We start from the raw sequence: 23,580 nt of genomic DNA on the forward strand, positions 1-23,580 counted from the left end.
TGTGTGTGTGTACTTCCTGCACAGTATCCCCCGGGGCCCCTGAGGATGCTGTTTTCTCTGGTGAGTCTAGAAGAGGGCCTCTCGGGAATGGTTGCACGGTCATTGAGAACAGTCGTGTGAAAGAGATGCTTCAAAGTTTGGTGTTCTGCTTGTTTTTATCAAGTGATGATTGCTCATTGTAAAAAAAAAAAAAAAAAAAAAACAACTTGGAAAAATACAGTGAAATTGAAAGTAGGAAAAAAGAGTCACTCCATCCAGAGATAATTACTTGTCCATCATCGACTTATCTCTTGGCAGTTATCCCCTACAGATTCATAGCCAAACACAACATTCTTATCTCCCTGTGAGGCCCCCAATAGATTCCGACAGAAAGAGTTCTCGCCGAAACAGGTTTGGTTCAGTGGATAGAGCGTCAGCCTGCGGATTAAAAGGTCCCAGGTTCGATTCCGGTCAAGGGCATGTACCTTGGTTGTGAGCACATTCCCATGGGGGGAGGTGTGTGTGTGTGCAAGAAGCAGCTGATGGATGATTCTCTCTCATCAATGTTTCTAACTCTCTATCCCTCTCTCTTCCTCTCTGTAAAAAAATCAATAAAATATATATTTTTTAAAAAGAGTTCTGTTTCTACTCAGGATGGAGAAGGCTGCAAGAGCACACAGTTAGCTCCCATCTGAATAGAGGGAAACGGACAGATACAGGCAGACCTTGGGGATATTTCCGGTTCCGGTCCAGGCCAGCGCAATAAGGCAAGTATCGCAATAAAGGGAGTTGTAATCTTTTGCCGATGGAGATCTTGCCTTCGGTGTGTAAAAGCTATGTCTGCGACGTGCAATCAGGCCTGGCCTGTGTGGCTCAGTGGTTGAACATTTACAGTTTATTTCCTGGTCAGGGCACATGCCCTGGTTGGTTGTGGGCTTGATCCCCAGTACGGGGCTTGCAGGAGGCAATTGATTGACATTTCTCTCTCATTGAAGTTTCTCTCTCTCTCTCCCTCTCCCTTCCACACACAAATACAAACAAACAAACAAACAAACAAAAAACCCAACCTACCTGAGACAGACTACTAAGAAAAATAACCAAATTTAATTACATATGCATGTATGGGAGCCCCACAGACATGAGTCAGAGACCTCACACACATGACAGGTTTAGAGACAGAAAGTTAAAATGAGGTACACATGGCATTCTAAGACAAAGCACCCTGGGGCTTCAGAGAGGAGAAAGGTCACTTGCATGACAAGAACAGATGTCCAGTAATTGGACATTTGCCCTGCCCTAGGTCCTAAAGGGTTATTGCATGTAAATGCTTTAGGGCTGTAGTTGGCAAACTGCGGCTCGCAAGCCACATGCAGCTCTTTGGCTCCTTTGAGTGTGGCTCTTCCACAAAATACCACCGCCTGAGCGAGTCTATTTTGAAGAAGTGGCGTTAGAAGAAGTTTAAGTTTAAAATTTGGCTCTCCAAAGAAATGTAAAAATGTCAATCGTTGTACTGTTGATATTTGACTCCGTTGACTAAAGAGTTTGCCGACCACTGCTTTAGGGAGAGATAAAAGTTTCTCTGTGAACTTGCAGAGTCTCAATTGACTTCAGCTAAAAATAATCCACATACCAAAGTGGTACATCTTGGGGAGGTCTGTTCTGAACCCCTTCACCTGCCACAGATACAAGGTAGAGTTTAGTTTCCATGGTGATAGGGAAAGGGCAGAAACTCTGAGAAGGCCCCATCCCCAAGGCTTAGACTCACAAGGTCTGCCTAAGACAGACTGGATCAGGAGAACCAAGAAATGCTCTCAGATCCAACCATGAACCTAACACTGAGTCACAAAACAACACCAGTCTGACATCCCTCTTGCAGTCCGGGGCTCTCGCAGTCCTGGATCCCTCGCTCCTTACCCGTGGAAGCGGGAGAGGCTCCTGCCACTGCCTCTGTGCTCGCCAGCCTGAGCCCTGCTTATGGCTGAGTGGCGCTCCCTTTGTGGGAACGCACTGAACAGCCCCTGCATTGAGCATTTGCCCCTGGTGGTCGGCGTGCATCATAGAGACAGGTCATTGCACTGTCCAGTTGATTTGCATATTACACTTTTATTATTATATAGGATGTACCTAAGTCTAACTGAATAATGATAGAGCAACCAGGAATTTATCCCCTAACTTTGGATGCACAATTATGGTGGACGATTTAAAACAATCCTTATCATCAGAAAGATCCACCAGGCAAAGGGGGGGGGGGGGGGGACACAATAAAATCCCAGAGGAATGGACTATTTTATTAACAAATTAATTATTGTAATGTAACTGGGCACCCTATGAACAGAGAGAGGGAGAACAGGACAGGTTCTTTGTGGGTAGAATTGGACCCCGTCAGCTTAGGGACACCAGATGCTCCTCTGAAAACATTCTTCTTCTATCTGCCACTGACCTTTAAGTCCAGATGAGAAATGAACCGTCTGCTTTGAGGCTTTGCTCTCAGATCAGACATCTCCTAGATCTCGAAAGCGTCTTTATTTTAAACGATGGCGATCACATCTCTTCAGCAGAAGGTTGCTTGTTAAATTCTACCCCGAGAAGAGCTTTGAGAAGGAATATAACGGGGCAGAGCATGAATTCAAAGAAATGGTGCAGAAGGGTAAGGGATGTGAGAGAGGAACCCAGAAGATATTCAAGGGGCTACTCCTGCTTCACCTCAAGGCCGACCATCTGTCCCGCCTCGTAGTTGGGGGCTCCAACTCCCAGTCCTCTCTTCGGGTCCTTTCCCATCAATTCATCGCACTGACATTTACATTGTAGCATCGCGGGGGATGGGACAAAGCGTTCCATTTCCTCTCAGCCTAGCTCCCGAGACAGGCAGCTGCTACTCATGGAATTTCTCAAGCTCCAAGCATAATGAAGAGTGACTTTTAGCCCTGGAAAAAAAAAAAATCTGAATTTTAATTGGAAAGCTCCTGGGCGAACAAGTCTCCTTGACATTTGAAAGCGTAAACCTTATCTGGAGCAGCTCCTCGGAGGCTCCTTGTTGAACTTGAGTCATTTGAGAACCCACTGTAGGGTTATTTCTCATTTGTTTTTCAATTACACAGCAGCAGAACCTTAATTTAGGCTATCAGGGCTTTCTCCATGAATCTACTAAAAAAAACTGACTTTAAGACTAAATGGCCATATTTAACAGAGAGAATAGTAAAATGAATATGGCACTAGTTTTCTCACACCAGTCCCCTCTTGTTGTTATTGATATGCAAGGAACCTAAGCCTGAGACTTCAGTGTTCTCTCAGGTGTCTCAAACCTCCGGCTCCAAATTTATCTTTTCCCGTGGCTCCTCTGCACTTCTATGACACTCAATAACTTCCGTTTGCTCAGCGGTACCTATTTCTAGCTTCTTCCTTTGTCCCATTTGTAGGTAGTACAAGAATGACCTCACTGTGGGGGTCACTATTTTTCAGTTATCAAAGTTTCTCAATTTGGGTATGTCTACAATAGACATACCTTTAAAGAAAAAAAATTTTTTTTTATTGATTTCAGAGAGAAAGGGAGAGGGAGAGAGAGAGAGATAGAAATACCAATGACGAGTGAGAATCATTGATCGCCTACCTCCTGCATGCATGCCCTCTACTGGGGATCAAGCCCACAACCTGGGCATGTGTCCTGACTGGGAATCAACCTGTGACATCCTGATTCATAGGTCGACACTAGATCACTGAGCCACACCGGCTGGGCCAAGTATACCTTTTTCCCGCTCTTTTTTTCCCCCTTTTTTCCCCTATTACAAATAGCTACTCTAAGGTACAAAATCATTATGTTAGGCGTTTTGAAAATTGTCACACAACCATGTATCAAATGAACTAATAAAATAAAATCAAATCTGGGGGCTTTGGCTAGAAATAAATGATAAATATTTTTCAAGGATCTTAGGGTTTGCAGAGCATAAACACAACTAGGTGATACCCAGAGTGTTCCAAAGAAGAAGGAAAAGCTAAGAGTTCTTACAGGGAACGTACAGCATTCAGAAGAATCAGTTCAACGTTCTTAGCCCTCGGATTGGTCTAGGATGGTTATTAGTCAGATGTCAGGTGGGTGGAAAATGGCTGCCAGGTGGATTTCAGGTAGTCTTATTATGTGAGTCCTTCAGGGGGCAATCGGAGGGTTTTCTGGAGGTCTGGTGTACTAGTAGAACCAGGCATTGACACAGGATTAGAAAGTTTAAAAATTTAAGTCCCAGACTAATTAGAACAAGAATAGAATTGCTTCTTCATGTCTCAACCTTGGCAATATTAATAATTTTGACAGCTTGGTTAAAGTGTCTCCATTATATGTCTTCCCTATCTTCACTCTGTCCTCACATATACTCTTGGTATTATCATTCCCCTTTCTCAGATGACATTCTGGTTATCTATAGAAATCACCTCCCAACCTTTGGTGGATTAAAATAACTACTTATAATTACATGCTTAGAAGTCTCACGTGTAGTTGCAGTCAAGTGGCAGCTGGGGCTGGAGCTGGAGTTATCCAGACTGAACATCTTAGGTGGCTTCTTCGTTCCTGTGTCTGATGCCTCAGTTAAGATGAGGAGGACAGCTGGAAGCGGGTGGACCATCTGTATCTCCTCACAGCCTCTCCTTGTTGGGCTTCCTCCCAGCATCATAGCCTCAGCATAGATGGACTTCTTACATGACTACCGGCTTCCCCAAAGGAGTGCGCCGAGAGGCTGAGGCTTCTTATGAGCTAGCTTCTTACAGCTTCTGATACATCCCATTGATTATTATTTGCAGCCCAGTTCAATGTGGGAGGGAACTTCGGAAGCATGGAAATGCTGTGAGAGACAAAGCTCATTGTGGGGGAAGGGCATCTTTGCAGACTAGCTACCGTAGGTGAAGAGATGGAGGTTCTGAAAGGTTATGTAATGAACTGCCAGTAAGTGGCTAAATTGAGACTTGAACCTTAATAGGTCTGTCTGACCCCAGAACCTTCCTTCTGTATCATTCTCTTTCTTATGATTGCTTATTTTGGTTATCTACTATAGCATCTTAAATACTGTCTCTAGATGGCCTCTTTTGACCTTTGCCAGGCTGCTGACTGCATCAACAGTGGCTTAGCTGTTTACAGGGAAGAAATCAGGGAAAATGAGTAGTGCAACTACCCCAAACTCCATTTTGGGTTTTCTACAATATATATATACTAGAGGCTCAGTGCACAAAATTCATGCATCGGGGAGGTGGGGAGGGTGTCCCTCAACCTGACCTGCACTCTCTCCAATCTGGAATCCCTTGGGGGAAGTCCGACTGCTTCTCGCAATCTGGGACTGCTGGCTCCTAACCACTCACCTGCCTGCCTGATCACCCCTAACTGCTCCTCTACTGGCTTGATCATATTGATTTCAGAGGAGAAGGAAGAGGGAGAGAGATACAGAAACATCCATGATGAAAGAGAATCATGGATCAGCTGCCTCCTGCAGGTCCTCCTCTGGGGATCGAGCCCACAACCCAGGCATGTGCCTTGATCAGAATAGAACCTGGGACCTTTCAGTTTGCAGGCTGACCCTCTATCCACTGAACCAAACCAGCTAGAACATAAAATGCCCAAGTTGCACTCTGGGGCTGTGACAGACAGCCCCTTACCATTCTGACAGCAGACCACCAGGACATTGCTGAGCAACTTAGACAGAATATACATTATCTCAATGTGAAGGCTTTGGCAATGTCAGGAAAAGCTGCAGTGGGAGTACAATCAGATGTAATAACAGTTCCTTATATTTGTAACTGTCCTATAGTTTTTTTTTTAAATCTTATTTTGTTGGGTATGAACATATCACTTTTAAATATACACATACATATATATATGTATGTATGTATATATACATATATATGTGTATATATTTAAAAGTGATATGTTTTATATATATTAAATAAATATAAAATTTTATAATTTTAAATTATAAATAGTTTTATAATTATTAAATATATATAATATGTATATATATTTCTTTATATAAATATATATAATATGTGTGTGTATATTTATTTCTTTATTGATTTAAGAGAGGAAGGGAGAGGGAGAGATAGAAACATCAATGAAGAGAGAATCATTGGTTGGTTCCTCCTGCACAGCCCCTACTGGGGATCGAGCCCATAACCCAGGCATGTGCCCTTGGCTGGAATTGAACCCAGGACCCTTCACTTCACAGGCCAACGCTCTATCCACTGAGCCAAACCAGCTGTAGTAAAAACTGTCCTGTAGTTTTTAAAGCACATCCATGTATTTTATCAGCCAGGATAGGCTGGGTTATGCTGCAAAAAAAGGAAAAAGAAAAGAAAAGAAATAAATCTCAGTACAGCCGAACCCCAGTTCTCTAACATCTCCCATTTCAAACAATTTAGTTCTTGACCAAGTTATTCATGGGAAAAAATGTCTTGGTTAACTTCAGTTCTCGACTTGCCCATCATGAGTCAGTTTACAGCTAAAGCCTTGCCTTAGCTCAGGGGTCCTCAAACTTTTTAAAGTGGGGGCCAGATCACGGTCCCTCAGAGAGCTGGAGGGCCGGACTATATGAACTACTAATTCCTACTGTAACACCTCGGCTGCGCTCACTGCCCAAAAAACCTGGCGGGCCGGATCAGACTCCTCTGCGGGCTGCATGTGGGCCGCGGGCCGTAGTTTGAAGACCCCTCTAAACATCTTAGGAAATTGTGCTGTGGATATTGTGCGTGTGTGTGTGTGTGTGTGTGTGTGTGTGTGTGTGTGTGTATGCGTATGCACGATTTTGTTGCTGGTGAAATGGATGATTAGCACAATTTTAAGACATAAAGAGGCCATCAAGAGAGTTAATGTTGCTAAGGTTGTGACAGAAACAAAGCAGCTCGTCAATGACAGCATTTCAGAGGCAACGAAATGTGAAAAGGCGAAGAGGTTACGTGCTGGCCTCCTGAAAGACACCCCGGAACAAGTGCAGACAGTGATGTGTGTGAGGCTTGTCGCGGTGGCTCTGTCAGTTTAAGAACATCAGTGTTTGTTTATACAGTAAGCAGTACATAAGACATGTGCTGTATACAAGAAAACCATTGCCTGGAACTGATCACACGACTCTACCCAACCACAAGGACACCAAGTATAATCCTAACATGTGCCCAGAAGGGGATAAGCCTGAAATGACGATATGACAAAACCAATACAGATTGCCACATATAAATGACCTTTTAGGGTTTCTTAGCAGTCCCGAGGTGCAAGGAGCTGGGTAATTATTCTCATTTTCCAGAAGTGCAGAGGAGATGTTTTTGTTTTGTTTTGTTTTGTTTTAAATATATTTTATTGATTTTTTACAGAGAGGAATAAAGAGTTAGAAACATCGATGAGAGAGAAACACCAATCAGCTGCCTCTTGCACACCCCCTCCTAGGGATGTGCCCGCAACCAAGGTACATGCCCTTGACCGGAATCGAACCCGGGACCTTTCAGTCCGCAGGCCGACACTCTATCCACTGAGCCAAACTGGTTTCAGCAAGAGCTTGTTATATAGTATGTGAATTATGTCTCAATGAAGATGTTATAAAAAATAATGATAGTTCAAAGACAGAGGAGCAGGATATATGATGATAGGCAAAACAACCCTCTGTTTTACAAGACTCATTAACGTACAGCACCTTCAGGTTCCCACCTGCTCATAACCCAGCACTCGGGAGAGGCAGAGGTATAATGCAAGGGCTCTCAGTGTGGGGTCCACAGATAGAGGGAGATGGTTCACAAACTCTCCCCAACATTGAAAGCAAAGCAAGTGTGTGTCAGCGTTCATTTTAGGAGAGAAAGGATCCACAGTTGGTATCAGCTTCCCTAGGAAATCTGGGAAGAGTTAAATACTGTCTCTGTTCACATTGCCTAAACTTGGAAGCCGCCCTCAAAGGTTAATGGAAAGAATAATGGACCAGGAGTCAAGAAACTGAGCTCCCACACTGGCTCTAAGTAACTGAGAAAACTTGGACAACTCACCTCTCTTCTTCATTTACAAAGTGCCAGACAGGACTCACTGGTGTCTACGATTCCTTCCAGCGAGGTATACAAGATACAGGATACTCTGCGGCCAGGCAGACCTGAGTTTATATCTGGGCTCTACTTCTTCCTAATTGCATGCCCTTGTGCAAGTTCTAGAACCTGTGCATACCTCTGTGCATGCTGATGATCCATGCAGTGTTTTGTTTTGTTTTAAATATATTTTATTGATTTTTTACAGAGAGGAAGAGAGAGGGATAGAGAGTTAGAAGCATCAATGAGAGAGAATCATCGATCAGCTACCTTTTGCACACCCCCTACTGGGGATGTGCCCGCAACTAAGGTACATGCCCTTGACCGGAATCGAACATGGGACCTTTCAGTCCGCAGGCCGACGCTCTATCCACTAAGCCAAACCGGTTTTGGCCATGCAATGTTCTTGAGAGGATTAGTAACCACGAGTGGCGAACACCTGGAGGGCATGATTATTAAATGATGCTTCCTATGTGTCTATGCCTGGCTTAAGTTCTGCTGAGCCTTAGATATTTCAGTGGATGGGCAGGGTCTGCTGGGAACTCCAGTGTAGATGTGCAATTCAGATGTCAGCCAAGGCCTTGCCTTCGAGCGGTTCCTACTCTAGAAAGGAAGTCTAGGCGAAAACCTTGCCATATCTCATGCAGGTACACACCAGGCCTGACTCATGCCCTGCCTGGTGCCCCTGCAGGGCCAGCCTGCCCCTGCTTGCTCCTCTAGGCGGCGGAGGGCTTGCTGAGCCAGGATGGGCGGGGAGCTTCCTCAAGAGGAAGAGGTTGACCCCGCCAGCAGCAGTGGTACTGGGAGAGCCACAAAACCACCCCTCGGCCTTCCCCCTTTTCTTCTTGACTGTGCTGTTGTTACCACATAGCAACCGTTGTTAAGGGGATAGCCATCTTAACCCAAATGGACTCACTGCTGCTTCCTGCGAAGGCTAGGGCAAGAATGGCTGCTTCCAGGTTAGCCTCCCGCTGTCCGAAGCCCTGAAGAGCAGGTAACCTACAAAGAAACACAGCAAGGAGATGGCTGTACTGAGTCTCCTGGTCCCTTGTCACCTCTCTGCATGATGCTGGCTTTCTGTTCTGCTATAACCAATCACCACACATTTAGAGACTTAGAACAACACAGATGAATGAAAACAACAAGATAAGCAATGAGACACCGCTGATAACAACAAATGTTGGTGAGGTCGTGGGGCCATAGGAACTTTCACTCACTGCTGGTAGGAATGCAGCATGGAACAGCCGCTTGGGAAAGCAGCTCGGCAGTTTCTTACAAAACCCGATGTACTCTGAGCATTCCGTCTGGCCATGCGCTCCTTGGTGTTTATCCAAAGGAGCTGGAAACGTATGCCCACACAAAAACCTGCCCACACGTGTGTATTCATAATTGCCTAAACTTGGAAGCAACCAAGAAGTCCTTCAGTGGGTGAATGGATAAGTAAACTGCGGCACATTTAGTCCATGTATTCAGCACTAGAAAGAAGTTATTAAGCCAACACCACCTATTATTTAAAAATATATATATTTGTATTGATTTCAGAGAGGAAGCAAAAGGGAGAGAGAGAGACAGAAACATCAATGATGAGAGAAAATGATCAATCAGCTGCCTCCTGCATACCTCCCACTGGGGATCAAGCCTGCAATTCGGGCATGTGCCCCTGACCGGAATCAAACCAGGGACTGGTATCCAACATGGGACCCTTCAGTCTGCGGGTCTATCCGCTGAGCCAAACTGGCTAGGGTGCCAACACCACTTACTGAAGAGGCTGTTTTTCCCACATTGCATATTCCTGCCTCCTTTGTTGTAGATTAATTGACCTATAAGTAAGGATTTATTTCTAAGCTCTATTCTATTTTATTGATCTATACATCTCGGACCAACAAAGGAAAAAAGGATCCTTGAATATTGACTTTATAATGCAGAGCAGCATAGCAACTGTTCACTTCAACCTGGCTTCAGGGCCCCCTACCTTTGCTTAACTAAAATGTTTTCCGAGACAAAAGGTAGATTCTTTCCCACAATGAATTCTTCTCCCACTCTTGGAATGTGGAAATGCTGAGCTATGGAAGTCTCCCATTGGCTGAGCTGGACTGGGCAAGGAGAAATTTTTCTTCCTCCTGCTGAGGTAGTGAAATAGTATCGCTCCTTGCCAATGCAAGGTCTGTCTCTTCCTGTGGGGTCAATAGTCTGCGTTGAGCAGTACCAGAGTTCTCTCCTCTAGCCTCCTGACTCCATTTTAAATGAGGTCTCTGTTAATTTTCAAACTAGGTTTTCAGTGCTCCTCAAAATCTCATACTCCTTCCCTTTGTCAGCCTGGAATTGGCATCTGTCCTCCCTACTCCCACTCCCAGTCTGACCAGGCTGGGCAGAGCTGGGAAGGCCTTTTCAGGGTGCAGGTGCACCGGCCCCCGGGGCAAGAGACCCCAGCACCTGCCTCTGCCTTCCAGGGGCTGGCCGCAGTGCGGCAGGAGGGGGCTGTCCCTGCCTGGGCTGGGGGGAAGGAGCTTAGCCCAGGAAGTTGGGACAGGATACCAGAGAGACAGTCCATGGGGGCCTGGAGAGAGAGGAGGGGTGAGTGGAGCTGAGGACACGGTGCTTTGGATGGAGGATCCCTCAGGGAATGTCTGATAAAATGGACGGATGAAAGGGACCAGGCGTCACCTATCCAGGAAATGATGGAAAACCTAGGGGTGGAAAACGTGGATACCGGTTTCCAGGCGTAAAGACGGCCTCTTCCTCTTTTTCTCTATGACAATTCTGCTTTCTTGGGATTTCTACATAGGGCAGCATTTTGGAGGCTTTTACCATTTTGCACATATGGCTCTGTGTCTGTAGGGAGAGCTATTGGTGTTTCTAACCACTACCACTCTGAAGAATCTGGTGAAGAAGAGCATGTTAAGTGGGTGGCAGGGCTGCCCAGGTCTCTAAAGGGAACCTTCGGCTCAGAGCGAGGCTCCTGAGGACAGAGGCCTCTGTGTGTTCTGGCTCCAGCCCAGAGATCCAGCCTTCTTCCAACACCAACGATGACCTCTGCCCCACGCTGGCGGTTGGGGGTTGATTATCGGTACTTTCTCCAGCCTGAGGCACCATCCACTGTACGCTGCACCATTATTTCATGTAAGCAAGGAAACAAGGCCCAAAGAAGGAGACTGCACACAGATGCTGGGACACCGGAGAGAAATCTTCCCGAAGAAGAGACTGGCCGGAAATGTGCGTGTCCCAACCTTGGCGCTGTGTGGAGGGAGGAAAAGCAATTCTCCCCTGGGAATCGGGACCACACACCTGTCCTCATGCCGGTCTGAGGTCAGAATTCACACTGTCCCTGTGGTCTAGAGAAGTCAAACCGAAAATTAACTTAAAGTGGTCTGGCTGGTAGTGCCCCAGAAGTGACCAGCAAGTGTGCATCCTCTCCGGAGAACTCAGCATCAACCCCGGCTGATGGCCTTTGGAGGATACCACCAGTTTAAAACAGTCTGATTTCAGTGATGTTAAACGGGAGGAAATGTGTCCCTCAGAATGAGTGAGGTATGGGCATGAAACAGATGTGCTGTTGGCTGTATTGGTGGTCAACTCACCTGGGTTTGCCTGGGATGTCCCTGGGTGTAGCCCTAAGAGGCACCCTTCTAATGAAATCTCTCAGTCCGGGACAAAGGCGATCACTCTACCTAGCCTAGTATTCTTCTGGGGTCCTTATCTCTGGCCTGAGGAGGCCTTGTCTTATACTATGCTAGTGGCCCATTGCATGAAATTCATGCACATTAAAAGGGGATTAATTAGAGGAAATATTTTATTTAAAAATATATATATTTTATTGATTTTTTACAGAGAGGAAGAGAGAGGCATAGAGAGTTAGAAACATCGATGAGAGAGAATCATTGATCAACTGCCTCTTGCACACCCCCTACTGAGGATGTGCCTGCAACCAAGGTACATGCTCTTGACTGGAATTGAACCCGGGACCTTTCATTCCACAGGCAGATGCTTTTTCCACTGAGCCAAACTGGTTTCAGCGAGGAAATATTTTAATATTGCTATTTGCCCTTTATAAAAGAAGTATCAGAGATGAAAGAAAATTAGTTAAATGTATATGAAAATCTTCCATCTGTCAGAGCCTGGGGTTCACCATGGGACCTAGAGTCAAGTCCTCGCCCACCCACATGCACCTCAAAATCACGTGAGACCCAGACCCGGCCAGCTCCACCCCCATTGGGCTAGATCCAGACCCAGCCTGGTCCACCCTTGTCAAGCCCCACTGGGCGGGGTCTCAAGCCTCAGGTCCCCTGGCCTGGTACTGGGGTGGGGAGCACGTCCTGAGGTCCCCCATCAAGCCCTGCTGGGTGGGGGAAGCAGCCTGAGGTCCCCCAGCCTGGTGCTGGGACAGGGGCATGGCCTAAGGTCCCCTGTCAAGCCCCATGGGCGGGGGGATTGGGAGAGGGATGCAACCTCAAGTCTTTGCTGATTGCTTGTTAAGGCTCATAACTGGAACTCGGCCTCCATTGTGGGTGCAGCCATCTTGTGTTATGGACCCCTCCCACCCCCCCGCCCCGTCCCCTCCCCTGCCTCCACTGTGGGCACTGGCATCTTAGTGGCAGAGTGATGGTCAATTTGCATATTCTCTATATATTATGTAGGATATTCCTGACTCAGGATAGGATGATTGCACCAGGTTGTGGACACCTATCCCAGGGGCTTTCTGCCCATAGGCCAGCCAGCATCTAGGACTGAAGGCCTCACTTGGGAAAATAAGAGAATTTGGAAATTTGGACTTGGGAATCTGAAGAACAGAGGACATGCTCTAAGAACACTAGGCCTGGCCTGGCTTTTCAGGTTCTCTTGGGTTCATGTGCATTGAAAGAATTTAAATAAACACTCCCTTTTATTTACTTACATTTTGGGGAGGTGGAGAAGTTCACCTCAGTACTTCTTGGGCCCTTCTGGCTAAAACCCCTGGCTGAGGCCGGGAGACTGTCCTGCGAGGCATTGCAGAGGTACAAGCCCATCCTAGGTGCTCCGAGAGGGGATCCGTAAGGCCTGTCGGCTGGTCGGTGTGTCCAGGAGCAAGAGCTCCCAGGCTCTGCCCATCCATGATGCACAAGTAACATGTAATTAGCAGGATGACATAAATGATTCCCTACATGAAGGCCTAGAAAATCATTAAACTCTCTGTTTTATTTGTGTCCTCAATACTTGTACTTGGAGTTGTGTTTCTTTCCAACCTCCTTTTCACCGTTTTCTTTTTTTCCTCCTCTCCCCCCACATCAGTCAACTTCTTGAGGGAGGAATTATTGATACATCTTCTTTCTCATGTTTGCCCCTCACATAGGAGCCCATTCTCCTGCAAGGTCCTGCAAGGGACGGGGAGCAGGTCTCTGTGTGTGGATCCCACTGAGCACGATCATGGCACCCAAGGCATTCTTAACCAGCGAGTGTTCAACTGAGATGAGTGTAGACTCAACAACAAATGCCTGAGCTGTGGATGGAGTTCTCCATCTATTCAACTGGCACTTAATAAACTCCTATTATATGTAATCAGTTGGCTCAAATTAAGCTCTTACAAAATTTTTGGATGTTCTCTACGTTCCTGGCAGGAATATGTGATCTCTGGAATTTGTGGAGAACTTTCTAGAAACCGTGAGGCTCGAGGCTTCTCTACGAGGCCTCTCCTCCTAGACACGGAAGCCTGAGGCAGCTTTTCTGTGGGAGGTGAAAGGACTCCAAGCCATGACAGGTTCTGTCTTTAATTCACAGCTGTGCTGCCAAAGCCCGGGGGTGACCGGCTAAGATCACCCGGAGTGTGGCCAGGACTCAGCCTTTGCCTGTGGGGCTCTCCAGCCCGCCTCACGACGGAGCATCCTCAGTGCGTACCTGGGACACAGAAGCCAAGGCCCACACCGGCCTTCACCCACCGAGCCAAGCAGCTGGACTGTCAGACTCAGGGATGGGCATAAAAGCAGGTATCTGGCGAATTCATGAACGGTCCCGGGTACTGTGGGCCCGGGGATGGTCTGTTGGAGAGAAAAACCAACACCTCATGTTTACCCAGGAGTCTGTGCTTCTGAGGTGATCATGCAAACTAATCGTGTGGGTTGTGGGGTGAAGGAGCGCAGGGAGAGCTGGGGCCTTCTGAGCAGTGTGATCTGTGACATATCACCTCTCTCCTCTGACCCTTTGTTTTTCCCAGCTGTAAGATGAATCCTGGGCTCAGCCTGTGTGTGTGTAGAGTTCCATCTGGCACATGGCAGGGCCTGATAGGAGGGGATGTTTTTCCTGCTGACGGACTCTGTCGGCGCAGCAGGTCTCATTGGACAGAGGAAGAAATTGGCAAACTGTCCACCTTCTTTCCCCGAATGCCCACCATCCCTTTATGACAGGGGTCCTCAAACTTTTTAAAGTGGGGGCCAGATCACGGTCCCTCAGAGAGCTGGAGGGCCGGACTATATGAACTACTAATTCCTACTGTAACACCTCGGCTGCGCTCACTGCCCAAAAAACCTGGCGGGCCGGATCAGACTCCTCTGCGGGCCGCATGTGGCCCGCGGGCCGTAGTTTGAAGACCCCTGCTTTATGAGGTGGCGATTTCTATCTCCACGAAAAGTCAGCTGGGGACGAGCAGTCACTGAGTGCCTGCGTGCAGAGCTTCAGTTCAGAACCCCAGCTGTGGTGGTCTGAGGCTGCTGAGTGGAAGCAAGCTCCGTGGTGCTGGGAGGGGTCTATCTAGAGAAGGGGACTATCTATGGGCTCTCCTTTCTACAGGGGCTGACAAGGAAAGCAACGAGGAGGCTCCCTGGAGCTTTGAGAGGAGTAAGGAGGGTTGGGTGGGGAGTGCAGAAGGTGCCAGCTGGAGTCCTAGCTGGAGCCCCGCCCTGTATCTCCTAAGTGGGAGGGTTACCTATGGCAGGGTTACCCCAGGCTTCTGCTGACTTCACTGGCTGGCAGTAACACAGGCTTCCTTCCAGTCACTTCCATCTCAGACACTCTGACCCACGGTGCCTGCCGGCCGGGAGAGAAGGTTTTGTCACAGATGCCCCACACTGGATTCAGGGAGGGGGATGATACCCACTTACCTTTTCCTAGGCTTCTTAACCACCATCACCATTGCTGAGCCTGCCTGAGCATCCCTGCTTCCCCACCAAGGCCGGAGGTGGCCCAGGGCAGGAGCTCAGGTCCAGAGGCTAGCGGGAGCCTGAACAATATGTGCAGGGATGAATTCTGAGCAAGGCTGTTTTGTTCTCTCTCTTATAATCTCTTTATTAAATGCCTCGTCAACAACTTTGTAAACTGACACGTATTCACTGCCACCGATGGAACCGTTCAATGAACATTGCCACCTGGCCCGCAGGCCTACAGGCGGTGTGAGCTGTGTGTGGGTCACCTTCCACAACTTTGTCTAGACTCATTATTGGGGACTGAATTGTGTCCTCCCCAAATTCAAATGTTGAAATCCTAACCCCCAGTGTGACTGTGTTTGGAGATAATAAAGGTTAACTGAGGTCATAAGCACGGAGCCTTATGGGAAAGAGGCCATGTGAGGTGTGCCACAGCGAGAAGGCCGTGGCCACAGTCAGAGCAGTCTCTCCAGACACTCCCTGACGGTATCTTCATGCGAGACTTTGGGCCTCCAGAACTGTGAGAAAATACATTCCTGACGTTGAAGCCACCCAGTCTGTGGTATTTTGCCAAGCACTCTAGATAACGCCCACACAGAGATCCGTGCACAGGAGGAGAGGGTGTTGTATTTGTTTATTGGAACAAAAATGGGATCATGCTAAGCGCACATTACTCCCAGATTAGCTGTTCTCATTAACGTTACATAATGGCCACTTGGCTCCTGCTCACACCCACACTCAACTCTGCTAGGACATCCTGCAGGCCCTCCCATCAGAACCTGTCTGGACTCTGACCACTTTCCCCTCCTGGTGTTAGCTCCATTCTCTCTCTCTCTCTCACTGCAGCAGCCTCTTCACTCTTCTCTGCTTCTGCCCTGGCCCCCAGTCTGTTCTCCTCATAGCAGCCAGAAGAATCATTTGAAAACCTAAGTCAGCTCATGCTGCTTCTTAACTCAAAACCTTCCAATGGATTCCCATCCCATGCAAAGCAAAAACCAAAGTCCTCACACACACACACACACACACACACACACACACCAGCTCTATGGCTCTTCTCTCTGACTTTTCCTCTCACCCTGTCCCCATGCCACTCTGGTTTCCTTGGTCTTTAGATCCCACTCTGTCTCCCTGCAGACAACGAGCATGAGCTATTTCTTCCATAACCTTTTAAAGATATTTCATGCACACAGAAGCAGTTACCCGACTAATTAAAAAAAACAAAAACAAAAAAACACACAAAACACACACACACAGCCCTAGCAGGTTTGACTCTGTGGATAGAGCATCAGCCTGTGGACTGAAGGATCCCAGGTTCCATTTCAGTCAAGGGCACATGCCCGGTTGCAGGCTTGATCCCCAGTGGGGGCGGAGGTGTGTGTGCAGAAGGCAGCCGATCAATGATTGTCTCTCATCATTAATGTTTCTATCTCTCTCTCCCTATCCCTTCCCCTCTGAAATCAATTTAAAAAATCATTCATATATATATATATATATATATATATATATATATATATATACACACACACACACACACACACACACACACACACACTGAGTGGCCAGATTATTATGATCTCTGAACGCACCGGGCCTCTAATATATATATTGCTATTTTACATAGGGTGGTTAGCAAAAGCCTTGCCCGTGAAATGATATTTGAGCCCAGGCTTGAAAGTGAGAAGGGTGAGCCATGCATATATCTCAGAGTTGCACTTTTAAAGCTGAGGGAACTTCCCCCAAGGGAGGAGTGTACTCCATATAAGGAACAACAAACAAGGCAATCACATAGCTGGACTGAGTAGGTGTATCTCAGAGATTCTGTGTCATGAGAACTTTCTTATTCTTTTTTACACCTGCATCCTGTTCTATTGTGTGTATGCGCCATTGAGAAGGCTAACCCCTATTTTGCAAAACTACTGTTTGGAATTCTCTGCTATTTTTTGGCGACCTCTTATTTAAAAAAAAATAAAAATAATAATAACTGCTTTCCAGCCTGCTTGAATAATAAGGAAGATAAACTTAGCTGTCTGACCTTGTAGGCCCGAGACTTGATACGCCCATACTCTCAATGCCATGCCAGGTGCATTTTTTAATTGGATAGGACTGTGTTGTTTTCAAGGCCAGCAGTGAGATAACCACTAAGCACACATGGGGCTGGCTCTTTAATAAAAAGGGAAGTTCTGCTTGTAGCTCTGCTTAGAATTTGAATTCATTTTCTCTGAGCCCACTGAGGTGAGTAAAGTGTGACTCCAAACTCTACAAGCATTGCTTGGTTTATTCCAGTTCTCCGTAAGACCATAGTTTAAGCAGTCTCAACTGTTGGGGATTTAAGAGACTTCTGTAATTTTGGTTCTAGTAGTTACCTTTGCAGTGTTGAGAATAAAATTCAACTTAGTATATTTGAAAATCTGTTTAGCTTTATTAAGTGATTCATGAATCATTCCATTGAGCAATAGAAGGACCCTCGTAGATGTTGTACAACATGGAAGGTTTTTTTTGTTGTTGTTGTTGTTGTTTTTAATATATTTTATTGATTTTTTACAGAGAGGAAGAGAGAGAGATAGAGAGTAAGAAACATTGATGAGAGAGAAACATCAACCAGCTGCCTCTTGCACCCCCCACTGGGGATGTGCCCGCAACCAGGGTACATGCCCTTGACCGGAATCGAACTCGGGACCCTTCATTCCGCAGGCTGACGCTCTATCCACTGAGCCAAACTGGTATCAGCAACATGGAAAGTTTTTATACTAAAAAAGAGGGTGGGACTAAGAAGTTAACAGAATGGATTATTTCCAGCAAGGACAATTTTCCTTTGGGCAGTGGTTGGCAAACTCATTAGTCAACAAAGCCAAATATCAACAGTACAACAATTCAAATTTCTTTTGAGAGCCAAATTTTTTAAACTTAAACTTCTTCTAATGCCTCTTCTTCAAAATAGACTCGCCCACGCCGTGGTATTTTGTGGAAGAGCCACACTCAAGGGGCTAAAGAGCCGCATGTGGCTCTCGAGCCGCAGTTTGCCAACCACGGCCTTAGGGGAATGTAGGACTTTCTATCAGGCAGATCACCTCACTAGTGTTGACCAGGAAATTCCAGACTAATTGACTTAAAATTTCACCCCTGGGAGAGGCTGAAGCTGCAATTAGGTTAGTTATTAAGTTTTGGTTTGATGCTGAACTCCATTTTGTTTTTTGTTTTTAATAACAGCCTCCTTAAAAAAAAAATAATATTCAGAAAAAAGCAAAAGCATGACTCTTGTTTGAACAGATACAAGAATGAACGTGTGCTTAAGAGTTTACTCCTTAATTAGTGAGAGGGAACCAGACCAGTGTTATAACAGGTTCAGAGGAAGAGTCATAGAAACTCAAATTTAAATGTAATAAAGGGTTTCAATTTCAAATGGAGGAAAAACTATTTTTGCAAAGGGGGAAGGAAGTCAAAGGAAACTACTGTTATCTGTGGAAGAGGAGTTCTTGGGATACCACTGGAATAAGAATGTCAAGAGCCTGCATAGGAGAATGAGGTATTTATTGTAGGAAGCTTTATTTCTGTGGACTCGAACCCTGAGTTTCCATGGTCCTATTTCCTATCTCCCCCACACCCCCTTCTCCCCCAAGGAGGAAGTGTAGCTGTGGCTTCAGAAGAGCTAGAATCAGAGCCCATGTCCAGAGATTTCATTCCATGTTGGAGCATGTCCAGTTCAGCATCAGGCTCACTTAGCTTGTGTTCCCCATTGGAGTCCATCAGTCCGTTGCATAGCTGTGGGACACATGGGCGAATGCAAGGGAGCCAAGAGCCAAGAGCCAGGAGAGCAAGCTCCTTTGTTTAGGGGGTTATGTGTCCCATATTTTTTGTGGGCTCGCAGTGGGCCTGCCCATTCTGGCCAATGATCTGTGTTCCAAGGTTTGACTGACAGGCACCTTCCCTAATCACCCCAACTCCCCTGCACATGCATCTCCCCTTTGTTGGACCCCTTCCTCCGGTGATCTGTGGGGAATGGGCCAGTGGTTCCCTGGGGAATGCAAAGTTGCAGCTTCCTGATCAAGCTGCCCAAATGTTTCTCTTCCCCTCTCTCTCTCTCTTTCTCTCTCTCTCTCATCAATAAAAAACATATTTAAATAAATAAATATGTAAAAGCTGCAGTTCAAGCTAACCCACTGTTGACTAACATATCATCTATTCTCCTCTATTATTAAATACTGGAGGCCCGGTGCACGGAAATTTGTGCACTGGGGGGCGGGGTCCCTCAGCCCGGCCTGCCCCCTCTCACAGTCCGGGAGCTCTTAGGGGATGTCCTACTGATAGCCTAGGGAGGTGACCGGGCCTATCAGGGGAAGGTGCTGCCCCATCACCCTACTATTGCTGCCACTGCTGGCCGCTGGCCCTCCTTGGCCCTCGCAGTCGTTGTGGCTTTGTCCGGAAGACATCCGGTCTAATTAGCATATTACACTTTTATTAGTATAGATAATTTCAAATGGCCTGAGAAGGCGAGGTTTGCCTGAAGACCTTCCTCTGATTCCTTCGAGTTCTGTGGTTGGACGTGGCTGTAACAGGCAGCTTCTAAGATGGCCCCTAGTGATCTCCAACTCTTGATATTTATACCACCGTATAAGTCTCTCCCTTTGAATGGGGTGAGACCCATGACTTGCTTTAACCAGTGGAGTGTGTTACGTAGGATGGGATGTCACTTCCATGGTTAGGTTACATAAGATAGACAGTAACTTCCTCTTTCCCAGCAAGTGCTCCCTTCCTGCTTTGATGAAGCACATTGCCTTGGTGGAGGGGCCTGCATGATAAGTGAGTGAGGGTGGACTCTGGCCAAAGCAAGCAAAGAACAGAACCCTTCAGTCCAACAACCTTTGAGGAGCAGATTCTTCCTCATTCAAGCCTCCAAGTAAGACTCCAACCCTGACAACACCTTTCACCTGTCTCTGAAACAGAAGCCCACCCAGTTTCCTAACCCACAGAAGCTGTGAGATAGTAAATACATGCTCATGTAAGTCACTACATTTGCAGTGCTTTGCTATGTAACAGTAGAAAATGAACACAATGGCACTCTAGGAAGTGTTGGTGGTCTACTCATCTCTTTCCAACCCCTTCTTTATTTGGAATCTTGATGGGCCGAATGCTCATCTCTACAGACACTCCACTCCCTACACCTAGGCATCCTTTAGGCCTAGAGGGGTGTATATACTCCGCTGGTGAATATATACCCCTGGGAGCGGCACTGCCCTTGGGAGGATGGGCCCGGGGACAATTTCCTGCAAGCCCTGGGAAAGGCTAGGGCCATTTATTCGGGGAATTCCAGGGCATTTGGTACTCGGAACATTCTAACGGAGGGGCAACCGGTCCTTGACTCCTCCCACCACTACCCCCTGCCCCAAGACTCCACCTCAATGGAAAGGGTCTGGCCAAAGAAGGAGCAGAGCAAGTCCCTCTAAAGTAAGGTGACCAGACGTCCCGCTTTTGGCAGGACAGTCCCGATCTTTAACACTTTGTCCCATGTCCCGCGGCGTTTTAAAAAAGTCCCGATTTTGGGGAAGATTTTAAAACGCCGCTGGACGTGAAACAAATTGCTAAAAAACGGGACTGTCCAGTCTGCTCACCTTACCTAAAGCACATGGCCATGGCCGGGGCCCCTCTCGCCCACTCTATGGCCAGCACTGTACTTATGAGGAGCACTGGCTGGGGTCAGGTGGACTGGATCAGACCCAGAGAGCTGCCTGCAGAGCTTAAATGATATAGAGCTGCTGCACACCTGAGGGGAATCTGCAAAGGGAGGAGGCTGACTGAATGGTCAAATGGGAGGACTTAGCAAGGGGGGTGGGAGGGCTCCCAGGAAAGGAGCCGGAATGGACTGAGTCCGTGTCCCAAAGGTACAGTCTCCTTAGAGTCGAGTGGTGAAGAGTTTGGGCTATGAATTCCGAGCGCGTCTGTTTAAATCCTGCCTGCCTCTGCACTCTGGTTGTGTGATTTTAGGGAAATTACCCAAACCCTCTGAGTATCAGTTTCCTCATCTGTAAAATGGGGGCAAGAACAGTATCTATTCCATAGGTTCGTGGAGAAGATAAATGCCTGGAAAGTACTTCATGAACATTGGCTACCATTAGGGAATCGGAGGCTCCAAGGGCTATTTTTCTGCTCCCTGGTGCTACTTGCCTTGCTTGCCTCAGGGGGAGAATGAGGAGGGCTTACCCAGTTGCTTGCGGATTCATTTGCTCAACAAGCTTTTATGGAAACTCACAGAGCACGGTGCTAACTTACACCCTCCCTCCTCACACTCCACGAGAACCATGATGGGCCACTGGGCAGGTGCTGCGGGGTGGAGGTGTGGGTTCTGTGGTGCCTGTTCCCAGGGAATGTGTGCCATTGGGCAAGGCACTGGCCTCTGCTGCCTCCTCTGTCAAAGGCGTCACCAGTGTAACTCCCTCCAAGGATGGACCGCAGACCTGTAGCCTCGGCTTCCTGGGCCGTGTTAGAATGCAAAATCTCAGGCCCCTCCTCAGAGTCAGAGCCTCTGGGGTGGCCCCTGTAATCCCCCATGCTGGGGGACTGTTTGCTCACTGAAGCCTGAGGGTCCCTGGGGTGGGCTGTCAGAAATCTTCACAGACCCGGCTCCACAGCTCCTCTTGGGGTGCCAATGGGCTGGACTTCATTTTTATTTTATTTTTTTTTAAATAATATTTTAATTAATTTTTTTACAGAGAGAAAGAGAGAGGGATAGAGAGTTAGAAACATCGATGAGAGAGAAACATCGATCAGCTGCCTCTCGCACACACACCCCCTCCCCCACTGGGGATGTGTCTGCAACCAAGGTATATGCCCTTGACCGGAATCGAACCTGGGACCCTTCAGTCCCGCAGGCCGATGCTCTATCCACTGAGCCAAACCGGTTTCAGCGGACTTCACTTTTATTTTTATTTTTTTATTTTATTTTTTAAAAATATATTTGATTGATTTTTCACAGAGAGGAAGGGAGAGAGAGATAGAGAGCCAGAAACGTCGATGAGAGAGAAACATCGACCAGTCGCCTCCTGCACATCCCCTACCAGGATGCGCCCGCAGCCAACGCACATGCCCTTGACCGGAATCGAACCTGGGGCCTTTCAGTCCGCAGACCGACGCTCTATCCACTGAGCTGAACCGGTTTCGGCGTACTTCATTTTTAGAGGCACCCACGGGGCCCTGGGAAACAGATGTTCCCTCCTACCCATTAGCGTTTGGAAACGGCGATGGTGTGAATGCTTGTGTCTTCCCAAATGCATCTGGTGAAACCCTGACTCCCAGAGGTGATGGTCTGAGAAGGGGGGTTTGGGGAGGTGCTTCATGCTGAGGGTGAAGCCCCACAGAGCTTCCTACCCCCTCTCTTCCAGAGGATCCAGTGAGAAGTCTGCTTACCGGAAGAGGGTGCTCCCCGGACCACGCTGGCACCCTGACCTTGGATGTCCAGCCTCCAGACCTGTGAGATATAATTTTTTGTGGCTCTTAAGCCACCCACTGAATGCTATTTTTGTTATAGCAGCCTGAGCGGATAAGATTCAGCTGGGCTGGGGGCCTAGGGCAGGGACATTCAGGGCCCCTTGTTCAAAAGCAGAAAAACTTTTTCCTCCTGTGGGCTCTGCCTTGGCTCATCGCGCGTTTTAAAATTTGCTATTTAACGTCGTGCCCTCTGGGCATGGGGAGACTTGCCGGGTGAGTACACCCCTCAGGGCCTCCTGCCCCAGCCCCCACCCTCCGCGTGTTTGCGCTCAGGCCTCCGTGGAGGGCACCGTAGCTCCCGGGGTGACCTCTGAGCTCCGGCTGGAGCAGAAGTGATTGCAGCTGGGAGAAAGTGCAGCCGGCAGCAACCTGGTATTTAGGGTGATTAATGAACGGACTGGAAATTTCCTCTGCCCCGGCCTCCGCCCGCACCTGAACTGTGGCCGAGGCCGCGGTGCGTTTCTGTATAATTTCTTCTGACAGCTGGGAGGAGGGCAAGCCCAAAAGACTAACCCAATTACAGTCACGGAGAGATCTGGCTGTTCTCTGCTGACAAGGTGAACACAAGGGCATCCCAGTTCAGAGAACGTGCTCTCCTGCCCAGCTCCCCTGCAGAGCTGTGCTTTGCGACACACGGTGGCTGTGCCTCCTGGGCTGTGGAAAGTAGGGTGATGTGAACAGAGCCAGAGTGGCGTGGCCCCCACGTTCTCCCCTGGCCAGGCCCTGCGCCAGGTCCGCCCAGGAGAGGCGACAGAGGTAGGAGCCCTGACCGGGAGCTCAGGAAAGCCGCGGTCTCTTCCTGGAGTGGACATGCAGCCTCCTCCCTGGGCCCCAGGCTCCTCATCTGTAACGTGAAGGTATAAAATGAGATTATCCCCAGCTCCACCTCTCCCTTATTTAATTTAACATTTAATTTGGTTAAGGACTCAAAAGAGGCATTTCAGCTCGGGAATCCATTTTACGGGAGGAGAGCGAGTCACAGAACATG

The 23,580-nt window shown here is 47.7% G+C and overlaps 1 protein-coding gene across 5 annotated transcripts in view; it reads left to right on the forward strand.

Annotated features, from left to right (window-relative positions):
- B3GNT2 (UDP-GlcNAc:betaGal beta-1,3-N-acetylglucosaminyltransferase 2) overlaps window positions 1-23,580 on the forward strand; it is a 202,103-nt gene that overhangs the window by 146,963 nt on the left and 31,560 nt on the right. For 3 of the 5 annotated variants that reach the window (XR_014796522.1, XR_014796524.1, XR_014796525.1), the window contains exons 2-5: window positions 633-746; window positions 13,756-13,961; window positions 19,850-20,109; window positions 22,487-22,574. The gene's annotated coding sequence lies outside the window, so the exon portion shown is untranslated. Of the gene's footprint in view, window positions 1-632; window positions 747-13,755; window positions 13,962-19,849; window positions 20,110-22,486; window positions 22,575-23,161; window positions 23,450-23,580 lie in introns of those variants that run through there. The other 2 variants (XR_014796523.1, XR_014796526.1) reach the window with 2 other exon arrangements.

This window comes from Pipistrellus hanaki (genome assembly GCF_964339955.1).
Source record: "Pipistrellus hanaki genome assembly, chromosome: 12".
NCBI lineage: Eukaryota > Metazoa > Chordata > Mammalia > Chiroptera > Vespertilionidae > Pipistrellus > Pipistrellus hanaki.